Source organism: Vombatus ursinus, unplaced genomic scaffold (genome assembly GCF_900497805.2).
Source record: "Vombatus ursinus unplaced genomic scaffold, bare-nosed wombat genome assembly UNPS02011369.1, whole genome shotgun sequence".
Classification (NCBI taxonomy): Eukaryota; Metazoa; Chordata; class Mammalia; order Diprotodontia; family Vombatidae; genus Vombatus; species Vombatus ursinus.
Window position 1 is genome coordinate 5,871,667 of NW_020951147.1, and position 9,076 is coordinate 5,880,742.

Below are 9,076 nucleotides of genomic sequence, written 5' to 3' on the forward strand. Positions count from 1 at the left end.
CAGGAGAATGTTATACACAGTAACAGCCACATTGTTCGGTGACTAATATTGACAGACGTAACCCTTCTCTGCAATACAAGAATCTAAGACATCTCCAAAAGTCTCATGATGAAAATGCTATATGCTATCCACATCCAAAGAACGAACTGTGGAGTATGAATGTAAATCGAAGCATAATATTTGCTATTTTTTTTTCTTCCGTTGTGTTTTGTTTCCTCTTTCTGGTGGTTTCTCCTATTGGTTCTAATTCTTACTTACATCACTAACATGAAAATATGTTTAATAGCAATGTATATGTATAGCCTATATCAATTGCACACTGTCTTAGGGAGGGAGGTGGGGAGGGAGGGAGAGAAAAATTTAGAACTCAAAAGCTTATGGAGGTGATTGTTGATAAATCAAAATAAATTAATTAAAAAAAGATTTAGAATGTCAAAAAAAGTCATCAAATATGCAATTGGATTTATGACTGTTTTATTGTCGGACTAAAGAGTATCACACTGGTGGGGGCTCAGATCATGATTTGCATCATGCAAAGGCCACATACAGTTGAGATAGAAAAACCTGAGCTAACCATGGATGGGAGTCCCTACATACTAACCAAACCCACCTGAACCTTATTTTTGTTTTGTTTTTTCCCAATTGCATTAAAAATAATTTTTTACATTCTTTTTTTCAATTGTGAGTTCCAAATTCTCTCCTTCCCCAAGATGGTAAGCAGTTTGATATAGGTTCCACGTGTGCAGTCATGCAAAACATTTCCACGTTAGTCATGTTGTGGGAAAAAAAAAAGACCAAACATACACACAAAGTGAAAAAATACCATGCTTCAATCTGCATTCAGGCTCCATCAGTTCTTTCTGTGGAGGTAGATAGCATTTTTCATCATGAGTCCTTTGGGATTATCTTAGATTGTTGTGTTGCTGAGAATAGCTAAGTCATTCACAATTGATCATCACACAATATTGCTGTTCACTGTGTACATTGCCTGGTTCTGCTCACTTCATTTTGTATCAGTTCATGTACATCTTTCCAGGTTTTTCGGAGAGCATCCTGCTCATCCTTTCTTGTAGCACAAGTTAATATTTCATCACAATCATATACCACAACTTGTTCAGCCATTCTCCAATTGATGGGCATCCCCTCAATTTCCAATTCCTTGCCACAACAAAAAGAACTAGCATAAATATTTCTGTACATGTAAGTCCTTTTCTCTTTTTTAAAAAATCTTTTTGGGAAACAGGCCTAGTAGTTTTATTGCAAGTGGACAACAAACAGACCTTGGAATTGAATGGGAGGAAAAGAGTAGGCTGGAACAAGACTCAGTCAGTCAGTCAACAAACACTAAGTCCTTACTTGGTGCCAGTCACTGTGCTGAGTTCTGGGGATGCAAAGAAGGGCTATAAAACTCTTGAGTGCACATTCCAGCGAGGAAGACAGTGGGCAAAGAACAATGTGCAAATGAGACCAGACTGGGTAAGTTGGAGACAATCAGCAGAAGGAAGGCAGCAGAATTGAGAGGACCAGGAAAGGCTTGTTGTGGAAGGAAGGATTTCAACTGAGACAAAGGAAGCCAGGCAACGGAGAGCAGGAGGAAGAGAATTCGAGGCATGAGCAACCCCCAACAACAATGCCCAGCGTGGGGGCTGGTGCATTTTTTTTGAGGAACAGCACAGAGGCCAAAGTAAGGTGCAGGAAGGGAGGAGGGGTCAGGGTGGGAAGGGCTTTGAACGTCAAACAGAGCATTTGCATTTCATTCTTGAGGTGATGAGGGGCCGCTGGAGTCCATTGAGTGGTGGTATGACGGGGTCAGATCAACCCTGGGGCGGCTCCATACTATGTTATTTAGGGCCTTTTGGGGTACAGCCAGGATGGTCCCTTTTGTAAGCATAAACCACACAAGCAATATGAGCACAGTTATGAAAACAACACGACCGATGAGAAAATTACCACAATTGTTACAATTTTCTTCCTTCCCACCACTGGGGAGGTGAAGGAAGGATCAGCGGCGTTTGGGGATTAGTGGGAGAGCCGAATTTCTGAACTGAACTTAGTACAGGCCAGATGAGTTACTGAGCTATGTTCAGAGAAAAAGAAACACGGCTTGGGCAGTTTTTACGACATATCGGGGATGACCGAGAATAGAATCGATTACGAAATGGGGTCAGAACAATTTGATTTTATCACTTTCCCCCTTTTTGTCAAGGGGAGACTGTACAATGATGATCATCAACCCACCCCCAATATCCATTTAGTTAGCAAATTTCATCTTGGAATCCAGACATCCCATGGGGTTGTCTGGTCTCTGGAGCATCTTTTCTTGGGGCCATCTGGAAAATGTCTTGTCCTCATGGGCAGCTCTTCAGTAGAGTTGTTTCTCTGGTTCCAGTAGAGACTCCTTAGATGTTCCTGCTAAAATCTTTTACAAAACAGATCTCGGGGCAGCTAGGTGGCACAGTGGATAAACTTGATGGTACAGTGAATAGAGCTCTGGCCTTGGAGTCAGGAGGACCAGAGTTCAAATGCGGCCTCAGACACATGATACTTACTCGCTGTGTGACCCTGGGCAAGTCACTTAAAAAAAAAAAAAATCTCAATACAAGTTTAATACAGCCTCTCAAATTTTCCTTCTCCAATAATCAGTTCATATTGTAAAAACCAGCTCAAACCCTGGGCAAGTCACTTAACCCCAATTGCCTCACCAAAAAGGCACACACACACACAAAATCCACAAGAAAACCTGCAGCTCTTACCTTAGAGTTCTGCTTTTAGCAATAGAGCTATGAGGGGGAACATCAGAGTAGGAATCCAGGGTTTGCTTGAAGCTTCAGAAAATTTAGGTTTTTACATGCCCCTTTAGAATCATTTCCATTTGATATACGAGAGTGTCTGATATTGTTACTTTCTCAAAAGTTTCCACACTGATTCCATTTCCTTTAGAAGATCAGATGCTATTGAGGATTCAGTCCTCTACATGAAAATATAAGTAACGAGATTCTTGCAGGTAGAAGCTTTCCACCCCGGGGTTCAATAGTTACATAAATGAATTTACTTATAATAGGCTGACTTTATTCCAATTATAATAAAAGACTTGGGAGGATACTTAAATAATTCCAAATCAGTGCACATTGATATGTAGATTATAATAAAACATGTTTGTGCTACAGGACACACATTACAAACAGATGCCATTTCCACATTAGTAATAAACTTGAATTAAATTGACTTTTCCATTAATGTAACACAAAATATTCCATGAGTTACGTCCACTGAAATTCTCTTCCCTAAACCAAACTGAAGATGTTTCTGATATCTACCCCTAAAATTAATAAATTAATATCTTTATTTCAGGAACTTTTTATCTTTGCCTAATTGTTGCCATATTATCCAGACAGGCGAGCCAATTTCAGGGAGTTAATCTTTCGCATGACTATGCGGACAGGCAGATGACAAGCCCAAGTATTAGTTCACCTAGTTGTTTGGGATATGGAATTACTATACCTTCAGATTGAAAACAGTAGGATCTCACATACTTGCGTTGTGCTCATATCTTCTACTGACCACTTGCTCTGATTATAGAAATTTGTTATAAAAGGAAAAAGCAGGGAGGTAATTATACCAGCATCAAAGTGGTCCCAAGGCACATCTATGACAGGATAAAGCGGGCTTGCACAACCTGCAGTCCTCCAGCACGCCAAAGGGTTTTGGGTGGCCCTCAAAAAATGGAGAGGATGTTTTCTTCAACATTATTTTCAGACCGCCCGAAATCCTTCGGTATGCTCTGGTGGCCCATGGGCCTCGGGTGGTACAGGCCTTAGTCTTTTTTATTTAAGGTAAGAGTCACAGTTTAACAACCAACCATGCAGTAATAATTCCACCTCATAGCCAATCTCAGGAATAGCCAGGTGGGAAACATTCCTGTTGAAAGGAACACAATGGGGAAATTGAGCAGGAGGATCTCGCCTTAGACTGATGCCAAGGTTGTCCTCTTGGCTTTTCCCAGATGCAGCTTCCAGTAACAGCTCAGGATCACATTCTTTGTGAGTAGCTTGTAGCATTTCTCTCAAATGGTAGATTACTGATTTAATGATCCATCAGACAACTAGTCTTGAATTAAAAACTCGAAACAAAATCAGTTACAGTCCCAAGAGCTTTTACCTCAAATGGCAAGTGTCACTAATCACAGCTTAGGGCTAGATACAGTTATTTTTACTCTCATGGAATACAATAAACAATAAAACTCACATATATAAGAAATTTCACTTAACATTCTTCACTTGTATTTCTTTTCTTCTCTAATTTAAATTTGTCCTGGTACAAAGACCAATCATTAGAAATCATTTCTATATTATACATAAATTTGCAAATTCTCAGCAAGCGAAGTTCATTGTTTAGGAACTGCATAACCCAAACAAGCTCTTTTCCCAGGGCTGATGACCTTGCTGACACAGATGGTTTCTAGGAGCCTGGCAAGTTTACAAAGTAAGGGGAATAAACAGAGACCCCAGAGAAGGGGCTGATCCTGATGCCCCTTCCTGCCTACCCCATCTATATTCTTCCTCCAGCCTGACATAAACCACGCACTCTCTGCATGGCAAGTGCCCTATTTTCAGTTTTAATTTAGTTTGTTTTTGCCCTTACTGAATTCTTTCTATGGCTACCCACTTGCCAAGATGTTTTTCAGGGTCTTCATATAGGATCATGCATTCTGCACCAGTATCTACCAAAATGGACATGGTTTATTTTTAGGACCCCAGTATATGGTAACTGACACAGGGGGCCTCGGTTACCCCCTATAGCTGTACATCAGAGGTGCCCTTGGCCATCTTCCCAAGGGAGGGGAGTCTGGGGTATCCATCCCATCTATTCTTAGAGCTGCTGTGAGCTGTGCTCTTTGGCACACATCCTCCCCAAGGTGGGATAGGCTAAGCCTGCTGCACGCCCTCATACTCCAAGGAAGACTGCTCTAAATAGACAGAATCAATCCAGATAAAGCTTTTACCTCATCCTCTCCTTTTCACACAGTAATCACTTACCAATTTTAGGTTTTAACACTATGTCAATAACCCCAAATAGTTTAGTTAACAATCTTACAATTTTCATAAGTGAGAGCCAAATTGGCATCACTGTAACTTCCTCTTAACTACAGGAAAAAGTAGGAAATACCCAGTTTCCTAAATGGCAGTTACAAAACATTATAAAACAGGGTTAGCAGGGCTGATAAAATAACATAACTGGTTTTAAACACTTCTACTATTTTTTAGTTTCTTTCAGTTCATACTCTAGTTTTAAACATCCAAATTATGAGAAGTTGCTTGACATAACTGATACAAAAGTTTACCAATTTGAAACAACATTATGTATTTGAAACTTGAAGCAAGCCCATTAATGATCAGGTGACTTCAATCCTGTTGAATGCACTTCCAAATTACCTTATACAAAAAAATCAGGCATCTCATCACCATTGGCATTGTGGGCCTGTCACATCTAATTAAGGAACTCGTAATAACTTGCTTAGGGTCACCCAGTTAACAAATATCAAATCCATGCATTTTCTCAGTTTGTCTTAATGCCAAATAGTATAATAAGTTCTGACGTATCTTAAGCATCGAATTAGGAGCGACACATTTCATTTAAAACGTGACCAGAATGAATTCAATTACCTTTTGGTTGTGTCCCAGTACACAAAATCTTTCCCCTTTTTCATGAACCAGGGAAGGGTTAAGTGTTCCTCCAATTCCGGAGTGTGAGTCTTGAGTCTTTCACTGACACAGCCCCCAAACCTGCCTCTCTCTAATCAGTGAAGTGACCTTCTCCTCTAGCTGTTAAACAATAAACCAGTCATTCTGGGGTGGGGGGTGGAGGTTGATGGAAAGGACCTGACCACAGTTAAGAAATGTAGAGGAAGAGAACAAAATCTTTACCAACAACTTTTTCTCTCAAAAGTTTCCAAACCGTTTACTCTTAAACCTCTGTTCACACTGTCTGTGCAAACACATTACAACTTTCTTTCTACCCATACTCCTTTCATTCCTACGTGCTTAGACTTTCTTGCTCTTCCTTCTATCTACTTATCCCTCTGGCGGACTTTGATTAAAGTCCCTTCAAAACTGCTCATGCCTTATTTCTTTCCCATTCTGATCTGACACATCTCTTACCCTCCTCTACTTGCCTTTAGCAATCATAACGCAAATAATCTTCATTTCACCAAAAATATTTTTCTCTGTCCTGTTCACCTGCTCCTCTGAGGCTGCTGCAATCAGGGAGGGAGGGAGAGGGGGAGAGAAAGAGAAAGAGACTGAGTCTAGGAACCTGGTAGTAGCTTTTTTTCCCCAATGCTGTGAAAAAGGGGCTGTCTCGTATCTACCATTACTTTCTGCCCTTCTTTTCCCAACCTGATGGAACATAAATCCATCAGAAGGGACTCTAGGCCTTTTGGCATGTTCGTGTCATCCCCGTGCTTACTCGATGGTTCAAATGTGTCCAACACAGGCCCCCCCCCCCCCCCCCGGATATGGAGGCCATTCAGGGATCTCCCCCCATCCCCTACTCCCTTGGCATTCCTTTGGGACCCTGCCAACTATGCCAAGTGTAAGGTCCAGAACTCCCCTGGCTGAGGAACGCTGTACCTCCCCCATAACCGTAGGGTGTTCTTTTCATACCAAAGGAAGAGGCCGAGGATCTCCAGATAATTATAAGTTACAGTAGATTAATCAATCATTATGAATACTTACAAAACAGGGACAATCTTTGGGCTGGTGGCAGCCAGACAGTTCAGTGGATTCCCGAAGAGAACCCCAAAATCCCCATGGTCATTATAGAAAACAGACAAAAGGAGGTGGCGGTAGAGAGAGCATCGATACTGATTGGTGGATATTTTTGGTTTTCTGCTTAGTAATGAGCTTGGGAGTTAAGCCAGTGTTATGCCCAAACATAAGTTTGCGTATTGATCATGTACTGGTCACAAATGGGTCACGATATTCTTGTTATGGCTTTCATAGGTCATAGTATCTTAAGTTATGCCTCAGTGTCTAAATTGTGATTCGGTATCTAAGTTAGGATTTCTAACAGGTCACCATGTTCGGGCTTCCACCTTTCACAGGGTTTACGTTTCTATGGCGTTTTCACTTATTACTGTATTTTGTGGCTCTTCCCCAATCAGGCCCCCACAGTGGCAGATTCAAATTGAGGACCTGACAAGAAGAGCTCTCAGCAAATGGTCTTAGGTTTTCCAGTAAAATCCAGTCAAGGTTCTCAGCTGATGGGGGTGGAGGGGAGGGGGGTTGTGGGAGGTTTGAGGAGGGATGGAAATGTTTGGTGAATGGAAAATTGAATCAGTTAGGGATTTGTAAAAAGATTGTGCTGCAGTGAGGGCCCAGTTGAGGTTAAGTGACGTAAATTTGTAGTGGACTGGGTGGTCTGGGTAGGGGTGGGGGGCTGCTAGTCCTAGGACTCTCTGCCTGTTGGTGACAGTTGGTAAGCAGTTGTTGCTGGTGGTCATAAGGAAGGTGGGTCCCTTCTCCACAGGGGCTGGGCTGCCTTGCAGGTTGGGGAGTCACTGCTGTTCCCAAGGCTTTGGAGCTCAGGGTGCTGGGCTTTCTCCATCAAGGTCTGAGGTAAGGATGGGGAACCTGCAACCCTGAGGCCACATGTGGCCCTCTGGGTCCTCAAGTGCGGCCAAGTTTTACAGAACAAATCCTTTTATTTAGGGGATTTATTCTGTGAGGTTTGGATTCGGTCAAAAGGCTGCACTTGAGGACCTAGAGGGCCACATGTGGCCTCAGGGTTGCAGGTTCCCCACCCCTGCATGGGACAATTGTAATGCCCCTTTCCACACCTGTAGGCCCCCACCTCTCACAAAAGGAATGTGGTACTTTTTTCCAACTCTTCTCTAAGGACAGAGTTCATCTCTGGTGGCCCTTTCAAGCAGAGATTTTATAAAATGTCCACAGTAATGAGACTGGTAAGGACAGCAGACAGGACTCTAAAGTAGATCAGTCAGTTAGTATTTATTAAGCCCCTGCTGTGTTTCAGGACCTGTGCTGAGCGATGGGGATATAAAGACAAAGGACCCCGTCTGTCCTGAAGAAGCTCCCAGTCTAACAGGGTGGGGGGGACAGCACGTAAAGAAGGTGGCACCAAACACACTTAGAGATGGGTAGACTGGAGCTAAGCACCAGAGGGAAGGCTGCAAGGCCCTGGGGGCTGGGAACCGAGGAGGGGGAGGCTGAAGGCCAGCCCTCCTTCCGCCGGACAATACCTGCTCCCCTGGATGGACGCTATCAGTCCATCGGAGAGGCACAGACCCACAGCTCTGGAAGGTCAAGGCAGCTTGGCAGCCTGCAGTCGAACCCAGAACCAAAAGGACTCCTCCCTCTAACCTCCCTGACAAATGGCCATCAGGCCTCTGCGGTGAGGACCTCTGAGGAGGAGGGCTGCCCCCTCCACCCTCCCACCCAGCCCGCATTTCCTAAGTGCTATGGGCCAGGCTCTGTGCCCGCTCCCCTCTGGGCAGCCTCTCCTGGTGAGGGAGCTTTTGCTGACCTCCAATCCAAGCCTGACTTTTTTTGTGTGTGTGAGGCAATCGGGGTGAAGTGACTTGCCCAAGGTCACACAGCTAGTACGTGTCAAGTGTTTGGTCTGAGGCAGGATTTGAACTCAGGTCCTCCTGACTTCAGGGCCGGTGTTCTATCCACTGTGCCACCTAGCTGCCCCTCAAGCCTGACTTTTTGTAGCCCTGGCCCATTGCCCCTGGTTCTACCCTCCGGGGCCCAGGAGAATAAGCCCTTCTCATAGTCCTGTTTGTGGTTGACTCTGCGGGTGCGTCAGCCCCAAGATACCACACAGCGTCCTGGTGGCAGGCCACAATAGCCCGGACAAAATGTGAAGGCTGACCAGGAGCCCATTGGTAAAAGCACCTCAGGGACTCCCAGCGGCTCACTCCCATTCTCCTCCCTCTCCCGCCCCAGATCCTGAGCTTAATAAAATCCGTTTGTCTCACCTAAGTCCTAAGTTTTATCTCCTTGATTAAGTCCCAATGGGTAGCTCTACCCAGAAGAGGCTTAGGAAAGACAGA